The sequence below is a fragment of the Rhinoraja longicauda genome, chromosome 4, assembly GCF_053455715.1.
Source record: "Rhinoraja longicauda isolate Sanriku21f chromosome 4, sRhiLon1.1, whole genome shotgun sequence".
Classification (NCBI taxonomy): Eukaryota; Metazoa; Chordata; class Chondrichthyes; order Rajiformes; family Arhynchobatidae; genus Rhinoraja; species Rhinoraja longicauda.
In genome coordinates, this window is record NC_135956.1 from 44,553,946 (window position 1) to 44,580,075 (window position 26,130).

General features: G+C 41.5%; 1 protein-coding gene across 3 annotated transcripts in view; it reads left to right on the top strand.

Annotated features, from left to right (window-relative positions):
• Positions 1-26,130, top strand: part of emc2 (ER membrane protein complex subunit 2) — a 181,866-nt gene that overhangs the window by 142,890 nt on the left and 12,846 nt on the right. The window lies entirely within an intron of this gene.

The following is a 26,130-nucleotide window of genomic DNA, read 5'->3' on the forward strand; positions in this document are numbered from 1 at the left end:
AGCAGGTGAGGCAGCATCTCAGGAGAGAAGGAATGGGTGACGTTTCAGGTCGAGACCCTTCAGACTGAAGAAGGGTCTCGACCCGAAACGTCACCCATTCCTTCTCTCCTGAGATGCTGCCTGACCTGCTGAGTTACTCCAGCATTTTGTGAATAAATACCTTCGATTTGTACTAGCATCTGCAGTTATTTTCTTACACTATCCTTGAAGGTGGAGTCACAGGTAGATAGGGTGGTCAAAAAGGCTCAGAATATTGAGTATAGAAGTTGGGAGGTCATGTTGCAGTTATATAAGACGTTGGTGAGGCTACATTTAGAGTAGTGTGTTCCGTTCTGGGCACCATGTAAAAGAAAAGATGTTGTCAACCTGGAAAGGGTACAGAGAAGATTTACAAGAATGTTGCCAGGACTCGAGGGTCTGAGCTATAGGGAGAGGTTGAGTAGGCTGGGACTCTATTCCTTGGAGCGCAGGAAGATGAGGGGTGATCTTATAGAGGTGTATAAAATCATGAGAAGAATAGGTCAGGTAGATGCATAGTCTCTTGCTCAGAGTAGGGAAATTGAGGACCAGAGGGCATAGGTTTAAGGTGAAGTGGAAAACATTTAACAGGAATCTGAGGGTAACTTCACACAAAGCGTGGAGGGTGTATGGAATGAGCTGCCAGAGTAGGTAGTTGAGGCAGGGACTATCGCAACATTTAAGAAATAGTTTGGCAGGTACTTGGATAGGATAGGTTTGATGGGATATGGGCCAAACACAGGCAACTGGGACTAGTGTAGCCAGGCCATGTTGGCCAGTGTGGGCAGGTTGGGCCGAAGGGCTAGTTTTCACGCTGTATGGCTGACTCTATGACAGATGCAAAACAGGGGAATGGTGCAAAGATTGCAGTGCAATTTTAAGTTGTGCAAAAAAAGTAAGGTGCAATAACGGAATAACCGAATGAGGTAGAGTTAAGAGTAAGAATATATTGCAACACCTCCAGGAAGAGGACGTCATAGTCATGCTGCGTGGAAACAGGGTCTTCGGCCCAACTTGCCCATGCCGACCAAAGTGCCCCATCTACATTAGTCACATCTGCTTGCGTTTGGCATGTATCCCTCTAGACCTATCCTATTCACGTACCTGTCTAAATGTTTCTTAAACATTGCGATAGTAGCTGCCTGCCTCAGCTACCTCCTCTGGCAACTTGTTCCATACACCCACCACCATTTGTGTAAAAAAATTACCCCTCAAGTTCCTCTTACATCTTTCCCCCCTCACCTTAAACCTATGTCCTTTGGTTATCGATTCCCCTCTGAGAATCTGTGTGTTTACCCGATTTATCCCTCATGATTTTATACACTTCTATAAGATCATCCCTTATCCTCTTGCACTCCAAGGAATAAAGTCCTAACCTGTTCAACCTGCTCAACCTCTCCCCAAAGCTCAGGCTGGAGTCCTGGCAATATCCTCTTAAATCGTCTCTGCACCCTTTCCAACTTGACAATGTCTTTCCTATAACATGGTGTCCAAAACTCAACACAATACTCTAAATGTGACCTTACCAATGTCTTATATAATTGCAAAATGACCTCCCAACTTGTATACTCACAACTCTGACTGATGAAGGCCACGTGGTGAAAGCCTTTTTGACCACCCTATCTACCTGTGATGCCAGTCCCTCTGCTTTACAGCAGTCCCCAGAGACCTTGTTAGACTTCCCAAAAAGCAACACCTCACATTTCACTGTATTTAATTCCATCAACCATTCCTCAGCCCACCTGCCCAACCGATCAAAATCATGCTGCAATTTTTGACAACCATCTGCCACTCACTTTAGTGTCATCTGCAAACCTGCTAACCATGCCTTGTACGTTCTCATCCAAATCTTTGGAATAGATGACGAACAGCAATGGGCTCAGCACTGAACCCTAGGGCACATCACTAGTCACAGGCCTCTAATCCAAAAAAAAAAACCTTCTACCTTCACCCTCTGCTTCTTTCCATGAAACCAATTTTCTATCCATTCAGCTAGCTCTCATTGGATCCCAAGTGGTCTTACAGAGCAGCATACCATGCAGAACCTTATCGAATGCCTTGCTGATATCCATATATATATATATACAACGTCTACAGCTCTGCCCTCATCAACCTTTTTGGTCACATCTTCAAAAAACCCAAACAAATTCATGGGACACGATCGCCCAAAACCATGTTGACAATCCTTAATCAGCCCTTGTCCATCTATGTGCATGTATACGGCCATACATATGAATGAAATGACACACAAAATTGTAGATGCTGGAATCAGGAGCAGGATAGAAAAACAAACTGCCGGAGGAACTCAGTGGGTCAGGCAGCATCTGTGGAGAGACTGGGCAGACAATGTTTGGTCGAAACCTTTCTTCAGACTGAGGACAGATGACATTTCGAGTCGGGACCCTTCTTTAGATCGATGACACATGATATTTCAGGCCGGAACGTTTCATCAGTCAGAAGAAGAGTGTAAAAGAGGTGATTGGTTCAGAATTCGGATAGCAGTAAGGAAAATGCTATTTTGTTGTCATTAATTAATTCACTTGCCTCATGTGTATTGTCACTTGTATTTGTGTTTGTTTTATTCATGTGCATTTCTCTATATTACTCACAAACCCCAAAACATTTGTGTTGATTATTTTAATAGTCATGAATGTCTAAATTATTGGGAAGCTTCCTGGACCTCACTTAATTACTAAATGCTCAATTTCACTTTTAGAATTATTTGGCATCATGTACTTCAAGTATGCCAGAAGATGGCAGTTCCAAAAAAAAAGCCTTCCAGTTGCCTTGGTTATTTTTTATCAGCTATATTGAATTCCTAACATGGGGATGCTTGAATTTAAAGCCTTGAAACTAGCTAGTCCAAAATATCAGCCATACAAATCTCTCCCCTTTAGCCTATGTCCCCTAGTTTTAGAATCCAATACCCTGGGAAAACAATTGAGCGTTTATTTTATCCATGTCCTTCAGGATCTTAAACATCTTAATATGGTCACCGCTCAGCCTCCTGTACTCCAAAGAAAAAAGTCAAAGCCCATCCTATTTCCCACTATAACTCAAGCCTGCAAGCCCAGGTATCATCCCGGTGAATCTCTTTTGCACTTTTCTAAGAACATCCTTCCTGCAGCTGGCCGACCAAAACTGCACACAGTACTCCAACTGTGGTCTCACTAATGACTTGTACAACTATATTATGATGTGCCAACTTTTGTACTCCCAATGAAGGCAAGCATGCCAAACTATTCTTTGCCCCACTATCCACCTGCCTTGCCCCTTTTAGGCAACTATGCACCTGTTGTCCAGATGTTTCTGTTCTGCGACACTTTTCAGGGTCCTACAATTTACTGTGGAGGTCCTGCCCTAATTTGACATATAAAGACTGATACCTCACATACCGTTTGGCAGTTAAATTTCATTTACCATTCGTTGGTCCACCTTCCCAACAGATCTAGATCTTGTAAACCTGGATGTCCTTCTTTGCCATCTACTAGATCACCAATTTTGGCGTCACCTGCAAATTTACTGACATTAGTAACTACCAAAATCAGCCTTGCTCCAATTTAGGACCTTAACTTGTGGGCCAGTACTATACTTCCCCACTACTGATTTTAAACTAATAGAATTATGGTCATTGGTTCGAAAGTGCAGGCCCACTGACACTAAGAGGAGGTCCAGTATTGCACTCTCTCTAGTAGGGTCCTCTTTTACTTGATCGGAAGTTTTCGGCACGGTAGCGCAGCGGTAGAGTTGCTGCTTTACAGCGAATGCAGCGCCGGAGACTCAGGTTCGATCCTGACTACCGGTGCTGCACTGTAAGGAGTTTGTACGTTCTCCCCGTGACCTGCGTGGGTTTTCTCCGAGATCTTCGGTTTCCTCCCACACTCCAAAGACGTACAGGTATGTAGGTTAATTGGCTGGGTAAATGTAAAAATTGTCCCTAGTGGGTGTAGGATAGTGTTAATGTACGGGGATCGCTGAGCGGCACGGACTTGGAGGGCCGAAAAAGGCCTGTTTCCGGCTGTACATATATGATATGATATGATATGACATGTAACAAAATTGCACCCCATCCAAGCTCTTTACGCTATGGGAAACCCAGTTTAATATGAGAGAGGATGAAATCTCCCTCTAATACTACCCTATTATTATTACAGCTAAGTGCAATCTCACTATACATCTGCTCCTCAAATTCATGCTGACTATTTGGTTTGCTTATAATGCAGTACCATCAAAGTAGTCATTCCTTTCTATTTCTAAATTCTATCCATATAGTCTCACTGGATGATCCTCCCGAGCACTGTACTTATGATCAAAAAGTCCTCTCTTATCTGCATCTCTATCCCGTCAGTCGCATCTACATTCTGGAATATTGAGTTGCCAATCTTGCCCTTCTCTCAGCCTTGTTTCTGGTATGGCTACAATATCCCAGCCCCCGAGCCAATCCAAGCCCTGAGTTTGTCTGTATTACCAGTTCGGCTTCTAGCATTGAAATAATATAGGTTTAACTACCGGTCTTTCCTCTGTGTTTTCTGCTCTGAAACTCTTTCCTCAGCTAATCTAGTTTAAATCATTCTGCATTGCACTAACAAATTTCCCTCCCAAGAAACTGGTCTCCCTTCCATTTCAGGGACACTCTTATGCAAGTCACCTCTGCCCCAGAAGAAACCCCAATGATCCAAAAACCTGAACCCCTGCTCCCAACAACAGTTCCTCCATCGCATATTCATCTGGCCTACTCTTTTCCTGCCCTCACGAGAATGTGGCACTGGGAGTAAACCAGAGATAGCCAATCTTGAGGTTCCGCTATTTAACCTCTTTCCTCCCATATTGACTCAACAACCTCTGTTGTTGCACAACAACCTCTGGCTGCTTAACCTCTCCCTTGAGTATGTTCTGAAGCTGCTCCAAGACATCCCGAACCTGGCACCAGGGAAGCAACACACCATTCTGGAGTCCTATTTGCGGCCACAGAATCCCTATAGCTCCGAACAATGACGCTTTTATTCACCCGAATGATCTTGAGGTCATCCAGAAGATATAGCTGTCACACTTCCATCGAGGTACTCCTCAGGCAGACTGGAAGTTTCCCTGACTTCCCATGTCCTTCAGGAGGAGCATTCCAATGCCCTAACTACTATCCACTGCACTAGAACCAAAGAAGAGTAATAAAAAAAGACCTTATCTTACTGTCAGCCTCAGCTCGGCCTTTTCATTGAAGTCTTGGGTCAAAGATTTAACACTTACCCTCAAACACTGCACTTAGCCTCGACACACAGCCTTTCCCAAAACAGCCGCTCCCAGTACTCTGCTCCCAAAGCTGCCAAGGCAGAATAAACTGAAAACTTCTTACATTTTTTCCACTTCTTTAAATGGAGCAACATTGCTTGGCAGTTCAACAATATTATTTCCTGAGGACAAATATGTAGATACGGTAAAACATTAGAATTAAATTATGTATATATGCATTGTGCAAGAATTAAAAAAGTGGGAGAAGTGTATTTTTGGTTGACACAAGATTGCTGAGACGATCTCTATTCCAAATAATTGTTTGTTTGACACTCAGTCTGAAGAAGGATCTTGACCCAAAACATCATTAATGCCTTCTTTCCAGAGATGCTGCCTGTCCCGCTAGGTTACTCCAACATTTCGTGTCTACCTTTGTTTGGCACTCAGCATTGTTTTGAACTTCTAGCGGGGCTGATGAAATGAAAAATGTGTTGCTTCTTGAAACTTTGAACATGCAAAGAGTTGGCACGTTACTCTTGGACAGTTTTGGCTAGCAACAACATTCCACTTTAGTCCTCTCATATCCCTGTGCACCTGAAATCGGATACGAGCAATCTAATGCAGGCTTCTTGGAACAGACATTAAGATCCCCATACGTTAATTGCTATGGAACTGGATGAAAGCCTAAAATGGGCTTCTTGATCTTGCACCTTCACATTTGGTCTCATGTAGGTCTCTGGAAACAATGCAAAAAGGACTGCTTTAGGATAATGGTTGAAGATTTATTTTTCAAACTGAATGTATATAGTATTCCCCAGGGCTCAGCATTAAAAATGCTGATATTTATTAAGTGAGCAAAATTGAAGGGGACAATTTGAAAATGTGCAGAATTATAAATAGACAAAAGGATGAAGAAAATAGTAACAGACTGCAAGAGGATCTGGACTGGTGGCGTAGCAGGCATGGAATCTACAAATTCGCATAAAATCTCCTCTAATCCCATAATTTATTTTGCATCCCCATTATCTTCCCATCCCTCCCCTCCCGAGGGCACAGAAATGCAATGTACTCTTCCTCATCCTGATGGAATTTATCTCAGGATCCTGAGCGAAGCAATGGAAGAGTTTGACAGAGATCTTTGCATCTTCTTTATCCACAGGCGAGGTCCCAGAGGACTGGAGTGTAGTGAATGATGTATCTTTGTTTAAGAAAGGCAACAGGAACAACCCAGGAAATTATAGGCCAGTGAGTGAGGTTAATTCTACTTACATTTGGGTCAGCATGAGATTAAGGAGATTTGAGGAAGCGACAAAGCCAATTTACATGGGTAGAGCAGAAGACGTTGCCTACATGGATTTAAGCAAAACATTTAACACAGTCCCACATAATAGGCTAATCCAGAATAATAAGTTACATGGGATCTACGGTGAGGAGGTAAATTGGATTTTAAAAATTAGTTTGGTCATTGAGATAGGTAGTGATGGAGGAATGTTTCTCTAACTGGAAAGTTACGACCATGGTGTTCTGCATCCTTGCAGAATGCTGGACCGCTGTCGGTGATAACTATAAATGATCAGGATGGAAATGTCGGTGGTCTGACTAGTAAATTTGTAAATAACACATGAATAGATGGAGCTACAAAAAATGAGGCAGGTTGTCAAAAACAGAGTAGGATATAGGCCATTCAGATAGAAACATAGAAAATAGGTGCAGGAGGAGGCCATTTGCCCTTCGAGCCAACACCGCAATTCATTGTGATCATGGCTGATCATCCACAATCAAGATAGATGAAGAAATGGCAGATTGACAGGGGTAGTGGCAGAAGCAGATACAATAGCAATGTTTAAGACATTTAGGAGGCCACGTGACCAAGTAGGGAATGGGGGAATACAGACGGGATTAGTTTAGTTTGGCATCATGTTTGGCGCAGACATAGTGGGCCAAAGGGCATGTTCCTGTGCTGTACTGTTCTGTGTTTTATATTCTGTCCACTTGTTTATGAGGTTTCTGATGAAGGTATCTCCCTCTGTAGAGACTACAGTGACAACAAAGGAAGAATGGAGTGCTGCTTGGGTTTGTTGGGGAAAGTGGGCAGCACATGCGAGTGGACATATTAGCCAATTCATCAAGAGATGAAAGAATCCCGAAGGAGCGTATAACGTATGCTTCCCACATGTATTCACGGCTTCCTACCGCACTTAGTTTTAAGTGCACTTAGTTGCATAGGGTTAAGGTGAAGGGGAAAAGATTTACTAGGAATCTGAGGGGTAACTTTTTCATACAAAAAGATGGTGGGTGTATGGAACAAGCTGCCAGAGGAGGTAGTTGAGGTAGGGACTCACAAACCACTGTGGGCCTTTCACTGCCGTGTGGCATGTCAAATCTAGCAATGTCAACTTACACAGTCTGTTCTCCAACTTTAATCTGCAGAAATACTACTGCAGCCTCTCCTTTGATTCCTTAAAAATGCAATCTATTGATATCTCTCAGCGCCAAGATTTCAATGTTAATGCACCTAATGCATCAACCTTTTCTGGAATGAGTGGGTTAGCATATGATGAGCGCTTCACAGCACTGGGCCTCTACTCGCTGGAGTTTAGAAGTTTGAGGGGGAGATCACATTGAAACTTATTGAATAATGAAAGGCATAGATAGAGTGGATGTGGAAAAGATGTGTACACTGGTGGGAGAGTCTAGGACCAGATGTCATAGCCTCAGAATTAAAGCATACTCTTTTAGAAAGGAGGTGAGGGGGAACTTCTTTAGTCAGAGGGTAGTTAAAATCTGTGGAACTCTGCCACAGAGGGGTGTGGAGCCCAGGTCAGTGGATATTTCTAAGGCAGAGAAAGACAAATTCTTGATTAGAACGGGTGTCAAGGGTTATGGGGAGAAGGCAGGAAAATGGGATTAGGAGGCAGAGATCAGCCATTATTGAATGGCGGAGTAGACTCGATGGGCCGAATGGCTTAATTCTACTCCTATAACTTGTAAACCTTTAAAATGATTATTTAAATTGTTGATATTATTTAGAACTCAGCTTGAGTGTTGTGTTCAGTTATGGGTGTCACATTTTCAGATGGATGTCAAGTACGTAGGAGATTTACTGGATTGGTTCGAGGGAGTGGGGGGTGGTGGGGGAATTCAGTGATGGTCCTTGGAATAGAGTAGGTTAAAAAGAGATGAAATAGACATGTTCAATGGTGGAGAATATGCTGCTGTCTTAAGATAATAGGGAAGAGAGCTAGAGATGAGAAATGTGAATTGTAGTGCACTGCCTGAAAGATGATGTAAACAGATTCAGTTAGATTTATTAAGCGAACAAGATGCACACCTTAAACAGAAAATATTTTCTAATTTATGGGAAAAAGATAGGGGATTCGACTATTATCAAAAATTCAGCTTTGCCTCTTGGGGGAGATGAGTAAGTAAGTGGCAGGGTCTTTGCTTACTTTTTCATAGGAGAACATTTCACATCCACTCAAAATGTTTCAATCTACTTCAAGCATCAATTTGACAGCAAGCCAAGAACTGCTAGGATAGATAGACTGAAATTTAAGCGATATTTTAAGAAACAATTTATAGAAAATGTAAGTGAGTGAGTGGTTTAGGAAGGGAGTTCTAGAGTTTAGGACCTTGGCAGCCGAAGGCATGGGCCCTGGTAAAAACAGTATAATTGGGGATGTATTAGTGGCCAGAACTGGTGGAGTATTTGCTGCTCTGCACTGAATGGGATCTTTCAGTCACACTTTCACAACTTTATGGATTTAGTTTGGAAATTAGCATAAGGAGTGCACACACATGTGAAGTTGAATTTATCTTACGTGGTTAGTTTGTTTAGTTTTGAAGTTGAATTGACGTTGGCAGCAGTACAGTGTAATTGCTGTTACAGATGTTCATTGTAATCAGAGTGGTGCAAGGAAACCAAAACCCTCAAGAAAATTACAAAACTTTTGTTTCTACACAACTGTCATGCCAGAATCCTCAAGGGAGCTCAAAATGTAATTGCTTCTGAATATTTCACCCTGTCCAGTTGTACTGAAACATTTATTGATGCAGTTGTTTCCATGGAGTTCTACAGCTTGACTTTCTCCATTTAAAGGTTTGTGAAAGATAGTTTGCAAGGTGAGCGCTCCACCTGGTCATTTCAGCAATGCCATGGGTTATTGATTAGCTTGGATTGTGGTACTTGGACAATCTGTACTTGAAAAAAATCACTTTCTACCGCACTGATTTATTTCTGAATCTGATGCTAGTTTCTCGTTCTACTTAAACTTACTCTTTTCGGGGAGCTAAGAGGCAATGAACTGGTATTGTGTTTAACTTAATGCAATGCCGATGAGATGAGTTACGATACAGCAACAGTGATTTGTGAGGATGCAACACTCATTAACCACAGCCCAGCTACTTGACCGGAGCAGAGATTTCTTTCCTCAACATTCGACTTTGAAGTGTAGAAAGAATTTTGTATCAGGCAAGCTGCTACCGCAGTCACATTGCATCATTTATAATATGGTGGCTTAGTTTAACAGATCTTTTGTCAACCATTGTGTAATCATAACAATTAAATTCATCATAAACCAATCAGTTACATCAACATAAGGACTTTATTATTACTGATACTGTGTTAAATTAACTTCAGGCTCATAACTATAAATCAGAAGATCACTGGCATGCTATAAAGTATGAATGTATACAAGTGGCAGTAGCGTGAAGGATAATAATTATTTTCAAATGGTGCTTGTATATGAGTGGCTGAGATGTTGCTACACTTCTGTTTCTCTCATCTGGTTGACCTGGTGAACAACTGTTTAGTTGAAGTATTCATGTCTTTATATATCATTTGTATTACTTTTTCTGAAGTAATGGATGAGGGAATCATAATATTGAAAGCTGATCCCTTTCAACACCAGATCTTTTTCAGGCCAGGCTTGCAATCCATTTTTTAATCTGAGGTAATATTTCACATATGATAATTTACTGGCATGTTTTAAGGAAAAGCCCAAAACAAACATTTGTATTGCTGATGGGCTTCCCTTGATTTCATTGGAGGACTTCATGTTTAGCTGCTTTATTATTTACAAAGCAGTGTTCCAATTGTTTGTTGAATTTCCTCTGTGAATCTTTAGCCTTTGCTGATTTGAGAGCAGAGAATTCCAGATTTTGAACGAGTGAGCAGTCGAGCTATGGGAGCATCACTGGTGTTAGAAGAAAGTGATGTGTTTAGAGGATAGCTCTGGATAAACTTTCGGGCTTTTTGCGGTGTTCAGCTTTGCCAGTGCCAACATAGATGTATATTGACAACATCTGTTGTACTGCGATCAGCACTAAAACTGGGAGGAAACCGAAGATCTGAAGCAAAAATGTAAAGGTAATCTTTTAAAAAGCAAGCGAACAGGCTGCGTGATCAGCAAAAAGAGAACCAATACTTGGATTCACTGAAGCAGTTCTTAGAATATCATTTGCCTCCAGAATTTTGCCTCACAAAGAGCATGTCAAATTCAGAGAGCAAAGTCACTATGCACTATCCTTTCCACTGCTCCTGAAGCAGTTTCAGGTTTTTTGCTGTCAACCCTGTAAACAGAAACCCATCCTCTTGGAACTGGAAATGAAAGTCGACACACAAGTGACTGCAGATGTTGGAATCTGGAGCAGAAAAAATAATTTGCTGGAGGAACTCAGTGGGTCAAGCGTATCTTGTATTTGGGGTTAAGATGATTCTTTCCCCTCCGCAGATGTGATTGTGTTCCTCATAATAGGTCCTTGCTCTTCCTCACCTTTTAAATCTGAGCCAACTCTTCAACATAGTGTCTATGTAATGATTCAAAATAATGCTACTCAAAAATTAAAGGTTTTGTCAGTGTTTGAAATTATCTAAGGCCAGTCGACAGTCCAGCAAATCCAAGGGAACAATGTCCTGTAAAATGTCACAGCACAATAGATGGGAAGTTGGGAAGATTTTTTTTTATGTCAACGGACAATATGGAACTGACTAACTCATGAGAACACAAGAGACTGCAGATGTTGGAATCTTGAGGAAAACAAAGTACCGGAAGACCTTGGGTAGTTAGGCAGCAGTTGGGAATGGACAGGTGGCGTTTCAGATCTGGACCATTCTTCAGATTGAATCAGCCTGTCCATTCTCTCTCCAGTTGCTGCCTGATATGCTGGGTTCCTCCAGCACTTTGTGCTTATATCAAGCAGCTCTGCCTGCTGAATATTCATTCTGCACCTATAATATTCCAATTGATAGGTACACCATTAGGTTAAGAACTTCAGTTGCCCTGACCTAGCATTGTACTGATATATTGCAACATAACGTTAGTTCACAATGGCTATGTGTCACAGTGTAAGAGTCCATACTTGAGTTGAGAACATTGGCTAGGTTTTGCCAGAGCATCAAATGTTAACTTTGCTGTAACTTTATTAATAGGTGCTCTCAAGTACTTTCCTGAGTGGTAGCTCCCAGTATAAGACCTGGTGCTGCCGAATCATTTGGCTGAGGGAACCACAACCAAGCCTGATCTTCATCTTGATGGCGACAACCTTTAGATTTTGACATGTTTTCTTCTTTGCCTGTACTGCCTATTTCCATATTTGTCTTTCAGCTCTTAGAATTTCCTGTGGTATAATTCTAACAACAGCCATTCTGGGTTTACCTCTAAATCTCACCCACTGAACATTATTAAGCTTTTACTGCTAGCCTTGATGATTGAACTTGGCCCCAGACCAGAAATTGAACCTTGCATGTAACAACTCAAGGGAATAAAACTTACCACAAACCATATGGGAGCTAGTAATCCTCCTTAGAAAGGATGGTGCAGTTTGTTTCTTCAGGTTTCTGTACAAGACTACACTCAGATTGCGGGTAAATTATACACCTAATATTTACTTAAATCCAGGAAGCATTCAGCATGGAGTTGAGTGTAGTGATAGGGCTGTCTTTAGGTATCAGCACATATATTTATAAAGAGTTAGACAGCCTTAGCTGATCTAAGCCTTGCACATGTCGTTGGGCCATTGGCTCCGGTAAGCAGACCCTATACCCTGCCAACTGTTCATTGGTTCCCTTCACTACATGTGCATTACGTTATTCTCTGAAGTGTATTTTTGTGTTTAATTAGTTACGAAATCTTAGAGCACAGATTTAAGCAGTCAAACCCATTGGGCCTGTGATTTGCTTTTCTCTCAATGTACAACAAAATTGCTTTGAATATAAATGATGTTAGGTAAAAAATCAGAGGCTCCTGATGGAGAGATGTTGCTTGAACCTACATCAACGGGACTGTTTTCCTGTGATACAAAGTTCATCTAACAAACATTACCAAGATATTAAGCTGATTTTCTTTTTTTAGTCTAGAACCAGAGGGCACAGTCTCAGAATAAAAGGATGTACCTTTAGAATGAAGATGAAGGGGAAATTGTTTAACCGGAGTGTGCTGGGTCTGTTGAATTCATTGCCACAGACGGCTGTGGAGGCCAAGTCATTTGGTATTTTTAAAGCGGCGATTGATAGGTTCCTGATTAATTGTTGCACAAAGTGATTAGAAGTCCTAGAAGTGAGAGATGGAAACAAAATTGATAGCGTGTTTCCTCAGGGTTATGAAAGAAAACATTTTAATTTGTTGAATCATTTCAACTCTTTTCTCTGATTTAGAAGGCAGCAACTTTTGACCCAGAATTTTCTCCATCTCACCAACAGTGCTAGCAGACAGAATCAAAATATTCAAGGACACTTATTTCTCGTTTGCACTGGATGTGAACCGGAACCATGAAAAGTTTTCTTACTGCAGCTTTATAAGCACATTAAACTCAAAAACAACAAATAAATACACGATAAATCATCAGTTATTGTAAAACTAGACTCTGATAATGCAAAAACCAAAGTACATGGAGCAAAGTACATAAAGCGGTGATTGATAGGTTCCTGATTAGTAAGGGCGACAAAGGTTGTGGGGATAAGGCAGGAGAATGGGGTTGAGGGGGAAAAATAGATCAGCTGTGATCAAACGGCGGAGCAGACTCTATGTGCCGAATGACCTAGTTCTGCTCCTATGTCTTTTCAGAAAGCAACTGTGTATTGATTAAAACTGTATTAGTGCAAAGATCACAGCGGTTTGGTGCTGTGGAAGGGTTGTGCAGAGTGTTTCAAGCACCTGATAGTTGATGGGACTAAGCTGTTCTTGAACCAGGAGGTAAAAGTTCACAGGCTCCTGTACCTTCTTCTCAATGGTAGCAGTGAGAAGAGAGTATGACAGGGTGATTTGGCTCTTTGACACAACGCATCCTGTAGATCCTTTCGACGATGGGGAGGTCAGCGCCTATGATGGATTGGGCAATGTTCCACCGCTTTCCATAACCTCCTTTATTCTTGAGCATTTGAATTACTGAACCACACTGCGATGCAACCAATCAGTTTACTCTCCATTTTACACCTGTAGAAATTCAATCGAGGTAATGTCTGAAGAAGAGTCTCGACCCAAAACATCACCCATTCCTTCTCTCCAGAGATGCTGCCTGACCCGCTGAGTTACTCCAGCATCCTGTGTCTACCTTCGATTTAAACCAGCATCTGCAGTTTCCTTTTCTATGAAGTTCAATAGAGTATTGAAGCTGTCGACTCTCCCCATCGCTGTGTCACTGATGAAGACAGTTGTGTTGTCCCTCGGCTTCCCCTTCCTGAAATCCACAATCAGCTCCTTGATTTCACTAACATTGAGAGCAATATTGTTATTCGGACACCACTCAACCAGAATATCGATCTCCCTCCTATACTTGACTTGTGGTCACTGTTATTCGTTCAATGATGGTGGCATCTTTGGTTAATTTAAAGATGGCAATGGATCTGTGTCAACACGTTCATGGGTATAGAGAGAGTAGATCAAGGAATGAACACACAACCCTGAGGTGTCCCTATGCCGGTGATCATTGAGGAGAAGGTGTTGTGGCAATCTATACAGATAAAGGACTGCCGAAGAGGATTCAGTTTCATATAGAGGAGCAGAGACCCAGTTCCCTGAGTGTGATGATGGTCCTGTGCAGAATGGAGAGCCAAGGAAATCGCATTCACTTTTGTGGCGGTCAGCAAATAATAATAATAATATATTCCTTTATTTGTCCCACACCGGGGAAATTTGCAGTGTTGCAGCAGCAATGTGGATAGCAAGAGACGTTCATTATAAATAAAAATAATTATAAGGATAATTCTCATCATTTACTGTAGGTTTTTAAAACTTTTACTGTTAACTGGTCTGTTGACTGGTCTGCTGGGAGTAGCGCTGGTTGTGCAGTCTCACAGCAGCGGGAAGGAAGGACCTCCGATATCTCTCCTTCGCACACTTGGGGTGAAGGAGTCTGTCACTGAAGGAGCTACTCAGTGCAGTGACAGTGTCCTGCATGGGGTGGGAGTCGTCCAGCAACGATGTTATTTTTGCCATCATCCTTCTCTCTCCCACCGCCTGTACTGAGTCGAGGGGGCAACCTAGGACAGAGCTGGCCTTCCTGATCAAATTGAAGTGGGTGTAGGTTATTGCTAAGGCAGGAGTTGATTTACATCATGATCAGCCTCTCAAAGCAGTTCACAGCAGACGTGAATGCCTCCAGTTGGTAGCTGTTGACACTTGTCATCTTGTTTTTCTTGGACACTGGTATTCTGGGTGATCTTTTAAAGCAGATGGGGATCTCAGATTATGTCTTGAGAGCTTTGTAATGTCCACAAAGACCTCCAGCCAGTTGGTCAGCTCAGGTTTGAGAACACGGCCAAGTACACTACATATTGGGGCCATGCTTAACCATGGGAAAAATAAATAGGCCAAACATGTCTTGTAATAGTACAGTAACTTGGATTTACAAAGCTCTTTAAACATAATCAAGTGTCTCTTGTGGCTTTGCAGCAGCATTATCTAACATAATTCCATAATTGCCGTGATGATGGTGATACCATTAAATTCTATTTCACTCGTTAAATGTAACTGTAACTTGATCCCATTGGAACAACTGGTATTATGTTATGGCTAAACTATGCTGTGCACCAATTTTCAAAAAAGGCATAATAATTTATAAAATGATATGATAGTCTTTTATTTCCTCCAAATCATTTAAAATTTTGTTTTATTTATGATTAATAACCATATGAATTAACTGTTTTAAGAGTTGAGACAACCTCTGCAATCAGGATCTGTCTCACACTCATGTTGCTGGATTCAGAGACATGTTCCTTCATTCACAGATTGCCAAGGTTTAGTACAACAGAGTTCACTGGAATACTGAGCTGTGAATCCATATTGTAAACCCCACTAACTCTAAATTTTCCTCAGTTCTGGTTCTCATTATTTACACTTGATTCGTGATACTTTTAGCACAAATGAATGATGGATAAAATAAATATTATTGAAATATCTGAGGGATAAAATGTGATCCAATTCAGAAATGTTCTTCACAAGGTGGATAAAGTAAGAAACTAAAATCTTTTCAATTTTCTATTTTCAAACATTTCATACCAAAACACATGAGAAGGCATGAGGACATCTGACCGAGTGGTAGTCAAGGAGTTGGATTTTAAAGAGCATCTAGTGGGGAGAGAAGCAGTGACGTAGAAATTCCAGAGAATACTCCTATCTGGTTGCTGGAGATCAGTTTAGAAGAGAATGGGCTAGCCTGCACCGTTTTGTGCATGGCATATCGTGTCACACTAACTTGATTGAGTTGTTTGAGGAGGTGACAAGATTGATGAAGGTAGGGTGGTGGATGTTGCATACATGGATTTTAGTAACGCTTTTGATAAGGTAACTCATGGTCGGCTGATCCCGCAGATTAAGATGTACGGGATTCACGATGACTTGGTCATATGGATTCATAACTGGTTTATTCATAAAGGGTTGTGGTGGAGAGTCGATATTCTGACTGAAGGTCTGTGACCAGTGGAGTTCTGCAGTGATAGGTGCTGGGACCTCTGAAGTTTGTTATATGTATAAATGACCGAGACCTAAATGTTGATGTGTTGGTGAGTAAGTTTTCTGATGGCCCAAAAAATTGGACGAGTTACAGATGGTGAGGAAAACTCTCAGAAGGTGGGATATAGATCAGCTGCAGAAATGGGCGGAGAAATGGCAGATGGGGTTTAACCCAAGCAAATGTGAGGTGTGGCACTTTGGGAGATTGAATGTAAAGAGAGAGCATATGGTTAATGGGAAGACTCTGAGCAGTATTAATGTGCAGAGGAATCTTGGAGTCCAAGTTCATAGCTCACTAAAAGTGGCAGCACAAATAGATAGGGCGGTAAAGAAGGCATATGGTATGATTGCCTTCATTACTAGGGGCACTGAATATAAGAGTCAGGAAGTTATGATGCAGCTCTAGAGAACTTTAATTAGGCCGCATTTGGAGTATTGCATGCAGCTCTGGTTTCCCCATTACAAGAAAGATGAGGAAGCTTTGAAGACAGTGCAGAGAAGGTTTACCAGAATGCTGCCTGGATTAGAGGATTTCAGGTACAGGGAGAGGTTGGATTCATAGAAACATGGAAAATAGGTGGAGGAGGAGGCCATTTGGCCCTTCGAGCCAGCACCGCCATTCATTGTGATCATGGCTGATCATCCACAATCAGTAACCTGTGCCTGCCTTCTCCCCATATCCCTTGATTCCACTAGCCCCCAGAGCTCTATCTAACTCTCTTTTAAATTCATCCAATGAATTGGCCTCCACTGCCTTGTGTGGCAGAGAATTCCACAAATTCACAACTCTCTGGGTGAAGAAGTTTCCTCACCTCAGTTTTAAATGGCCGCCCCTTTATTCTTAGACTGTGGCCCCTGGTTCTGGACTCCCCCAACATTGGGAACATTTTTCCTGTACCTACCTTGTCCAGTCCTTTTATAATTTTATACGTCTCTATAAGATCCCCTCTCATCCTTCTAAACTCCAGTGAATACAAGCCCAGTCTTTCCAATCTTTCCTCATATGACTGTCGCTCCATCCTAGGGATTAACCTCGTGAACCTACGCTACACTGCCTCAATACCAAGGACGTCCTTCTTCAAATTAGGAGACCAAAACTGCACACAATACTCCAGATGTGGTCTCACCAGGGCCCTATACAACTGCAGAAGGACCTCTTTGCTCCTATACTCAAATCCACTCGTTATGAAGGCCAACATGCCATTAGCTTTCTTCACTGCCTGCTGTACCTGCACGCTTACTTTCAGTAACTGGTGTACAAGGACACCAAGGTCTCGTTGCACTTCCCCTTTACCTAATCTGACACCATTGAGATAATAATCTGCCTCCCTGTTTTTGCTGCCAAAGTGGATAACCTCACATTTATCTACATTATACTGCATCTGCCATGCTTCTGCCCACTCACTCAACCTGTCCAAGTCACCCTGCAACCTCCTAACATCCTCTTCGCAGTTCACACTGCCACCCAGCTTTTTGTCATCTGCAAACTTTCTAGTGTTACTTCTAATTCCATCATCCAAATCATTAATATATATTGTAATTAGTTGCGGCCCCAGCACCGAGCCTTGCGGCACTCCACTCGCCACTGCCTGCCATTCTGAAAAGGACCCGTTTATTCCTACTCTTTGCTTCCCGTCGGCCACCTAATTCTCTATCCATGTCAATACCCTACCCACCAATACCATGTGCTCTAATTTTGCTCACCATATGTCCCACCTTTGATAAGGTGGGACCTTATCAAAGGCTTTCTAAAAGTCTAGATACACTACATCCACTGGCTCTCCTTCATCTGTTTTACTTGTCACATCCTCAAAATATTCCAGAAGATCAGTCAAGCAGGATTTCCCCTTCATAAATCCATGCTGACTTGGACCAATCATTTTACTGCTATCCAAATGCGCCGTTATTACCTCTTTAATAATTGACTCCAGCATCTTCCCCACCACTGATGTCAGCTAACTGGTATATAATTCCCTGTTTTCTCTCTCGCTCCTTTCTTGAAAAGTGGGATAACATTAGCTACCCTCCAATCCACAGGAACTGATCCTGAATCTACCGAACATTGGAAAATGATCACCAATGCGTCCACGATTTCTAGAGCCACCTCCTTGAGTACCCTGGGATGCAGACCATCAGGCCCTGGGGATTTATCAGCCTTCAGTCCCATCAGTCTACCCAATACTTTTTCTCGCCTAATGCAAATTTCTTTCAGTTCCTCTGTCTCCCTGATCTTCTGTCCTCTAGTACATCTGGGAGATTGTTTGTGTCTTCCTCAGTGAAGACAGATCCGACGAACCTGTTCAACTCTTCTGCCATTTCCTTGTTACCCATAATAATTTCACCCGTTTCTGCCTTCAATGGACCCACATTTGTCTTTACTAATCTTTTTCTCTTAACATACCTAAAGAAGCTTTTACTGTCCTTCTTTATATTCTTGGCCAGCTTCGCTTCGTACCTCGTCTTTTCAGCTGTATTGCCCTTTTTGCTACCTTCTGTTGTCCTTTGAAAGTTGCCCAATTCTCTGGCTTCCCGCTACTCTTTGCTATGTTAAACATCTTTTCTTTAGTTTTATTCCATTGCTAACTTCCCTTGTCAGCCACGGTTGACTCTTACTCCCCTTAGAATCTTTCTTCCTCTTTGGAATGAAATGATCCTGCATCTTCTGGATTATGCCCAGAAATTCCTGCCATTGCTGTTCCACTGTCATTCCTGCTAGGATCCTTTTCCATTCGACCTTGGCCAGCTCCTCTCTCATGCCTTCATAGCCTCTTTGTTCATCTGCAACACTGACACTCCTGGTTTAACCTTCTCCCTCTCAAATTGCAGATTAAAACTAATTATGTTATGATCACTACCTCCAAACGGTTCCTTTACCTTGAGTTCCCTTATTAAATCTGGTTCATTGGACAACACTAAATCCAGAATTGTCTTCTCTCTGGTAGGCTCTAGCACAAGCTGCTCTAAGAATCCATCTTGGAGGCACTCTACAAACTCCCTTTCTTGGGGTCCAGAACCAACCTGATTTTCCCAGTCTACCTGCATATTGAAATCCCCCATAACCACAGTGGTATTACCTTTGTTACATGCCAGTATTAACTCCTGCTGCAACTTACACCCTTTATCCGGGCTACTGTTTGGGGGCCTGTAGATAACTCCCATTAGTGTCTTCTTACCATTACAATTCCTCAACTCTATCCACAGTGACTCTACATCGTCAGTCCCTATGTCACCCCTCGCAAAGGACTAAATTTCATCCCCCACCAACAGAGCTACCCCACCTCCTCTGCCCACCTGCCAGTCCTTTCTATGGGACATATAACCCAGAATATTCAGTTCCCAGTCCCAGTCCCAATCCTTCTGCAGCCACGTCTCTGTAATCCCCACTATGTCATAAAAACCAATCTCTAACTGAGCCTCAAGGTCATCCACTTTACTTCTTATACTTCGCGCATTCATATATAGTACTTTTAATCCTTTACTTATCTCAACTTTCACATCGATTCCTATTACACTTGGCCATTCTCTCCTATTCCTTCATGAGTTTTCTGTCCCATTAATTCTGGGGTCTTTTAACTTTTCCTATACTCTCTTTCCCTTTAACTCCATCCTTGTCTATCCCATTTGAAATCTCCCCCCTCCCCCCCCCCCACTATTTAGTTTTAAACCACCTGTGTAACGGTGGAATTGCAGACTTCAAGCAGTCTTTGCATGCAAAGGATATGCAACAAAATACTAAACATGACTACTTTCATTTACACAACATTGCTGTGTCCCAAACATTATGGTGCCCTGAACTATGTATAAACACTGCTGTAATTTCTACATGGTGAAACTAAAATGTATAAAAATGGCCTTTATTGAAATCTGACAATGTGCACTTTAACCACATGTGATTTTTTTCTATTGCAAATCTCAAATTGTGGAGTACAGAGGCAAATAAATAAATGATGGGTCTTTGTCCCAAACATTATGGAGGGCACTGTGACTGTCAGTTATTTTTTGAGTGATTTGACACCAGTTGCTTTGATTTGTCTACAGTGTTTGTAAGTCTTGAGTTGGAGAGCATTATAAATATTATGCAATATGCAAAAATACACAAAACTCTTTGTGCTGCTAATTATTTCGGTTATGCTGTCCCCAATTAAATTCTTGAAATTTACATCTAACAGTGTGCTGTCACTCAGTTTATACAATAGCTGAGAACTGCAATGATTACTATTTTAGAAAGTGGTTGCAGATGTCATGTGCATAATATTTAAGCTGCTTGCATATATTCAGTCTTAAAATTTATTGTACTGTAACGAGGTACCGATATGGCGACAGAGATTTTGGCTCAGTTTGCCGTATACATTGTCTTAATTTCCTGTATTGGAGTTTCTTGGCTCCTTACAGATTAGCAAGCTTTATAGATTAACACAGTCTTGTTGTGATCGTTTGTATTAGTTAAAATGTGTAACAATATATTGTGACAGCATTAGATGCACAGCTTCTCAATGTTCCATCACTGGTTTCTTGCAGTACATACTGAGCCATGTCGTCACAACAATTATAAAGAAAACTTAAAACATGGGAAATATTTGTTTGGTGGCCATTTATAGGTTCTGAACCGAGGTGGACGTACCTTTGTGTATCTCACGGTTCCCAATAGTTTGGCCCCACCACCATGAGCAGTCATGTGTGCGAGCATTTCTATGACTCCTTGTGGTTTGTTTGTGGTAAGCATGCCCTCATTATTCTGATCATCCGAGACTCAAGGTTGCTTGAACCTTGCATCCCTCCCATTAGAGAAATATTGCATTTGTACCCATTGTTGATATCTTGAAACTGTTCGGTTTGCGAGACTACTTTAATTAAAGGTCAAAGTAAATTATGGCTGAGCAGTTTAACTTTAGCAGACCAAAGGTCAAATTTTAGGTAGGCCTGGATTCTTGTAAAAGGGTCTATTTTACTGGTCACCTGTTTAACATTAGAGGAGCTATGTGGTAATCATTGCAGTGGGTCAAATGCCTGCTCAGCTAACTCTAAGCATTTCGCATTATAGCCCTCACTTTGGATCTGCCGTTTGGCGTGCTGTCCAACCCTGTCACCTTACCAATTCTCAATGTAAAAATTAATCCAAGTAGAAAGCTAAAAATTGTTCTTCCCAAGGTGAAAGGTGATAATCTGTGCAATTGAACATTGCTTTATCACATGCCAATACACCATTCTGCTTGAGTCAACTTTGCTGTTCTGTGAATAATAATGACCCTTTTGGAAATTAGCTGCTTATAATGTTAGCAACCTGGGAGTGTTTTACTTGTCAAATGATTTCTGAAACTCTTCTCTCTTCCAATACCGGTTAGTAGGTCAGCAGTCCTGCCTGTTTTCTTGCTCGTGTGATTTTTATCTCTAGGTTCCCAAGAACTGACATCTGCAGCCAAATTAAAATGCACGCTGCTTCAAAGCTGTTCCTTAAGGGACTGGAACTCCCCCGCCATCTGATTAGGACTGTTTCAGTTGCATGGGAATGGAGACCAGTAAAGAAAGGGCTTCTGTTTTCCTCCAGCACAAATGTAACTTTCTTTATCAGCTGGGGAAAGGAACTAATGAGCAATCTCCTCTACCACTTCTAGCCCCATTTGAAAGCTTTTATCGCTCTGACCAGTTATGGGAACCAAGTTGTGAAAGGTGCCTACACCTACTGTCAAATGAAAATTAAAGGGCATGTTCCATTGCTCTTTGGGCCCACCCTAGTGTTCAGTCTTTTTGAAACCGTCACCTTCTTTCACTTGAAGACACAGCTGGACAGGATGCGCTGATTGATTGCAAAAAAGGTTTGAGTCTTGCAAACGGTTTGATCATTAGAGCCTCAGTGCCAATGCTACCTGGTGATCAGCATTCTCCAGGGAAACATACTTAACAAGCTATTCAGGCGAATGTCGAGGTAGGGGGATCAAGGGTCAGAGGTGGACAGAGTTTGGCTGTGGGATAACAGCTGGTGTTTATGTCCCTGCATGGTCCATTACCTGAACATTGCTTTTGTAGGACTGTAACATGGATCTGGTCAGGAGTTTATACAATAACATTGACCACAATGAAGCATATTCAGAAATTGATTTCTGAAAATGACCAAACCACCATCACTCAGGGATAAAAGTCCATGTTATCCTGAGTACAAATTTTTTGTTAATATTAGTTGGAATTGAACACAAAAAAATTGCAATTACTTTGAATAGGGAAGGAAACAATTATAGAAAGCATAATAAGGTGGTAGTTATAGACTTATGATTTGAATAATCTTAGAATGTTTACTTGAGCATTTTTTAAAGGAAATTCGTTACCCCTTTGTTAATCTGATTAGGATGGAGTAGAGGCATAACTTCACTTTCATTCAAGCTAGTATTTAAAATTGATTAGACAGCATAGATTTTCATATGCTGTTAAAAAAATAATAATTGTAACCACAAACAAAGTGTCTGAAATTTACCCTATTAGAACTTGGACATAGAACAGTACAGAACAGGCCTTTGGCCCTGATGTCTGTGCCGAACATGATGCCAAATTAAACTAATCCCTTTTGCTTTCACATGATCCATATCCCACCATTCCCTGCATATTAATGTGCTTATGTAACAGTCTCGTGCAGCTATCGTATCTGCTTCCATCACTACCTCTGACATTGTGTTCCAGGCACCTACTACTCTCATAATTTTATATACTTCTATCAGGTCTACCTTTTTATCTCTGATGCTCCAGAAAAAAAAGAAACAAATTTATACAACATCTATTTTACGCTAATGCCCGCTAATCTAGGTAGCATTGCGGTAAATCTCTTCTGTACCCTCTTCAAAGAGGGTACCCTCTTCAAAGCCTCCGCATCCTCCGCATACTGGGACGACCTGAGTAGCACACAATATTCCAAGCAAATATGCCAAATGTTATATACGGGATTTGGTTTTGAAAAGAATGGGCAATTGCAATTTAAATATATGAATATGGGAGAAGGATGTTTGTCTAAGCTACACAGTGTGGCTGTGTTAGGGAGTTTAGAAAGGTAATAAAGGAGCAGCAGCAAGGAGTAGACCAGACATGACCTGCAACAAGTTCCCAAACCATTCTTCAGTGACAGCAAAATGTTGACCCATGTACACTACCTAGTTAAAGCTAAATATTACATAATCTCAGGTTATCTGGCCTACCTTTTCGTCCAAGAACATCAGACTTTAAAAAATAAGGGCAAGAGCAAGAAATAAGAGCAAGAGTGTTCTACCATTCGGTAAATGAATGAAGGAATTTATACCTCACATTCACCTTCCCATGGTGTCGCATATCACTTTGTTTACTGGGTCCAAAATCTTTCAGCCTCAGGCTTGAATGCACTCAATAAATGAGTATTACAACCCTCTGATTTACAGCCTTCTGAATCAAAGAATAATTCATCTCTCTTCTTGAGGGCAGTTAGCCTGACAGATCATAGGGAAAACTAACATTAAAAGAACTTAGAAAAGTTCAAGGTAATCAGCCAAAGTCAACATGGTTTTGTGAAAGGGAAATTGTATTTGATCAATTTATTGTTGTTTGAAAAAATTGCAACTGCTGTGGATAAAGGAAAACTGAGGCTTGTACTGTACTTAAATTTCCAGATGGCATTTAGGGAGGTGCCATTACTTGAGCATTGGTTTATGTACGACTGTAACATGGTTCTGGTAAAAAGCAACAATTGGTCTGCCACAGGGATTAGTACCGAGGTATCAACATTTTACAATTTTATAACATCTTGGATGGAAGAACTGAGAGTAAATTTGCTGATGACAAAAAGATAGGTAAAAATGTAAGTTATGAAGAGGACCTGGAGGATACCAGGAAATGGTAGGAGAGTGAGTGTGCAAGGAGCATTGCTGGGTGTTACTGTGGGCCCTGGAGCATTGTTGGTTGTCACGATGTGCATGTGGCATTGCTAGGTGTTCCTGTGCCAGTGGTACTGCTGAGTGTGCCAAGAGTCATTGTTGGGTGTTACTGTGTTACTGTGTGCCGTGGAGATCAACTGGGTGTTACTATGTGCCCAGGACCATTGCTGTGGCCTGGCAGCAACAAGTGTTAACATTTTATGTTTGGATTAAATATGCTTCACCCTTGTTTGGTAACTCTAGTAGTGCAGGCTGGACCGTGCCATTTATCCATATTCCAAACAATGTTTTGTCTTGTAGGGGCTTGTGGGATTTTGTGTGTGTAAAAAGATGAGCAAAAGAAACAGGGGTAGGGCCATTCTGCCCCTTTAGCCTGATTGACTGTCTGATAAGATCATGGCTGATCTTCTACCACAGCGCCACTTTCCTGCACTAACCTCATGTCCCGTGAATCCCTTAATATCTAGAAACCCATCAATCTCTGTTTTGAATACACTCCATGGCCCTGGGGAGAAAATTACAAAGATTCATCATACTTTGGGTGAAGACGTTTATTTTTTATCTCAATTCTGAATTACTAATCCCTGCTTTAGAGTCTGTGACATTTGGGTTTAGACATCCCAGCCAGAGGATGTCATCTTCCCATCTACTCTATCAAGTCCTGTAAGAATTTTATAAATTTCAATGAGATTATCTCTCATTCTTCAGAATACAAGAGAGCATGGAATCAATCTGCTTAATCTCTCACGGGGCAATCCCTGAGCGATTCATGTCTTCATAATCCCAGCAATCAATCTGGTAAACTTTTTCTGTACTTTATTATGTAACTACTTCCATGGGGAGGAAGACCAGACCTGTACACATTATTCCAGATGTAGTCCCACCAGGTTTCTATGTAATTTCGGAATGACATCAGAGTTCTTACATTCAAAGTCTCTTGCAATAAAGGCCAACAAAACCGTTGCCTTCCTAATTGTTTCCTATACCGACACATTAACTCTCAGTGATTCATTTTCAAGAAAACTTTGGTCTGACTACCTTCCAAGTTTCACCATTTAAAAAAAACAGAAAAGTGAAATATTTTAAACAAAGTGAATTTTCCCATCTTATACTCGATGAGCCATGTTCCCTACCCATTCATTTAGCCTGTCTATATCCCTCTCAATGCCCTCTTTACATTCCACACTTCCACTAGCTTTGTACCATGAGCAAATTAATCTCATCCAAATGTTGTGGGAGTCCAGAACCAGGAGTCACAGTTTAGAATAAGGAGTGGGCCATTTAGGACTGAGATGAGGAAAAACTTTTTCACCTAGAGAGGTATGAATCTGTGGAATTCTCTGCCACAGAAGGCAGTGGAGGCCAATCCACTGGATGTATTCAAGAGAGAGTTCGATATAGCTCTTGGGGCTAACGGAATCAAGGGATATGGGGAGAAAGCAGGAATGGGGTACTGATTTTGGATGATCAGCTATGATCACATTGAATGGCGGTGCTGGCTCGAAGGGCTGAATGGCCTACTCCTGCACCTATGTTTTATGTTTCTATGATCTCCAGCAGGAGTGTTGGTGGAAATGCTGATAGTGAGGTGTGAGTGATAAGTCAGATTACGGAATGACATTGATCAGTTGGCAGATCAGCCATGATCATATTGAATGGCGGTGCTGGCTTGAAGGGCCGAATGGCCTACTCCTGCACCTATTTTCTATGTTTCTAAATCGTCGATAATGATTGTGAACAGATGGAGCCCTAGCATCGATTTCCTGGCACGACTCTGATTACAGCCTTTCAACTATAAAGTGACTTACTTATTCTAACTCTTCTGTCAGTTAATCCATCCTTTCCAGTACATGTCCTTTCCAGTAAATTCCCTTTCACCATGTGCTCCGATTTTGTTTTGCAGCTTCTATAACAATTAATTAAATGACCTAATAAGACATCTGTCATTCCTTATATTCTGCAAGTTACTACCTCAAAAGCCTCTGATAGATCTGTCAAACATAATTTTCCTTTCAGAAATTTATCTGTATTCTTCCAACCCTATTGTAATT